General features: G+C 37.7%; 1 long non-coding RNA gene across 1 annotated transcript; it reads left to right on the top strand.

The window, feature by feature from the left end:
• The first annotated feature begins 513 nt into the window (after nt 1–513).
• LOC112080117 (uncharacterized) lies at nt 514–2084 on the top strand. Its single transcript, XR_011479458.1, has 4 exons — nt 514–895; nt 1132–1199; nt 1568–1682; nt 1900–2084. It is a non-coding gene; the product is annotated as an uncharacterized lncRNA (long non-coding RNA).
• Nucleotides 2085–2105: the final 21 nt, after the last annotated feature.

The following is a 2105-nucleotide window of genomic DNA, read 5'->3' as shown; positions in this document are numbered from 1 at the left end:
GAATTCAAGGCTGTAATCGCTGCCAAAGGTGCTTCATCACAGTAATGAGTAAAGGGTCTGAATACATATGTAAAATCTGATCTTTCCATTTTATATTTTTTATTCATTTGCAAACATTTCTAATAACCTGTTTTTGCTTCGTCATTATGGGGAATTGTGTGTAGATTGATGAGGGGGGAAAAAATGATTTCATCCATTTTAGAATAAGGCTTTAAAAAATATATATTTAACCTTTATTTTAATTAACTAGTCAAGTCAGTTAAGAACAAATTCTTATTTACAATGACGGTCTACACCGGCCAAACCTGGACGACACTGTGCCAATTGTGCACCGCCCTACGGAACTCCCAATCACGGCCGGTTGTGATACAGTGGATTTGAGCCAGGGCGTCTGTAGTGACGCCTCTAGCACTGAGATGCAGTGGCTTAGACTGCTGCGCCACTCGGGAGCCGTAACGTAACAAAATGTGGAAAAAGTGAGATGTGAGCTGCGTCCAATGCCCATGACTAATGTGCATCGGTGAATTGGTTATGCATACGTTGATGGAATGGAAATTCTGACTTGTGTTTCGTCATATCACACCTCTGACAACATCCTGCTTTCCTCCTTCACCATGCAGCTGCTATTCTCACCTTAGTAACCAAAAGAAAACAGATGTACAAAAGTCATTTACCACATTGTCAGAAATGTTATGATACAACCAACGATACAACCATTCTTGTTCTAAAGTTTGTCATATATATAAGAAGTGGATACAGTCTCATCTAAATCGACCAAACTAACCTTTCACCCACAGGGTAATGGTCAGTGCTCCATATCAGAAGAACGGATCTGGTGGAATCTGTAGATGTGCTCAAGACACAACAAACTGTAKAGACTGTTACACTCCTCAAGGTAGAGATGGAAGTRGATGATACACTATACTGTACTTACTGGACTGCAATTTAGAAAGGTGGTTACCTTAACAAAATGAATAATTATACGAWTTATTAGAACATGTAACAKCTATCACGGTAACCATGGCTAATCGATATTTGTCAGAGTATTAKAATATTGCTGAAATGTCAACAAGATCTTGAAAATGAGAAACACTAGTTGATTCTGCAAGTCTGCCTTTTGCCTTRCAYCAGMWACTGACACAATCAAGTACATTGGACTGTCTATGGCTGGACAATCTACTTCTRCTCCAACGTTCACTGTAAGATAACCACCAAACAGTTAWTTTGATCATGTTCTTGTTTTCAAATACTCCATGTGAGTGTACTGTACATATGTAATACATATGTTTGGCAGCATTTACATAGGCAGCCCATTTCTGAATTTGTCTTCACTAATTGGTCTTTTGACCAATCAGATCAGCTCCACCAATTAGTGTAAAATKATATRAGAATTGGGCTGCCTGTGTAAACCTAAATGACTTGTTTCACTTGAGCCATAAAACAATAGCTCAGCAATCTAAAKATTATCATGGCAYATTCCTGTAAKTCTCTCTTTTGAAGACATCTGCGGTCCACCAGACAATCCATTATTTTATCACATTTACAATTATTTATTCTCCTCATTCAGGCCTGCAGCCCTGGCCTGGCACACGAGTGTGACGGGAACTCCTATCTGAACAGTATCTGTTATCAGTTCAACAGCCAGCTCCAGATCACCTCGAACTTCACACCTGCCTTCCAAGGTATAACGGTGAAACTTGAAGACAATTGTCYATAATAATAACATAACCCAAYAGTTTTAGGTATACATTGACTGTTTATTCATGTCATGCTAAATTACATTAGGATTAGGTCACAAAATATTAATTGTGAATGATAAGATKTMGWTTCCTGAATATGTAAAGAATGTTGTGAGTGTTATACATCATATACATTTATGTAATTCACTTTCTCTTCCAGAATGTACTAAGAAAATAGTGGACCTCGTTTTCCTCTTTGACGGATCAGGAAGCATGACAAAGGATGAATTTAATGAGAACAAACATTTCATAAACAATATCATGACAACCCTAAAAAACTCCTCAATCAAGGTATTCTTCCCTTTAAATTTCATAACTTGAATCATGCTTGTGAGGTTGCTGAACATACATCTGTTTATCTACACT

The sequence above is a fragment of the Salvelinus sp. IW2-2015 genome, unplaced genomic scaffold (assembly GCF_002910315.2).
Source record: "Salvelinus sp. IW2-2015 unplaced genomic scaffold, ASM291031v2 Un_scaffold11883, whole genome shotgun sequence".
In the NCBI taxonomy this organism is placed as follows: domain Eukaryota; kingdom Metazoa; phylum Chordata; class Actinopteri; order Salmoniformes; family Salmonidae; genus Salvelinus; species Salvelinus sp. IW2-2015.
Note: the sequence above shows the minus strand (reverse complement) of the source record. Positions and strands in the feature narration are given on the sequence as shown.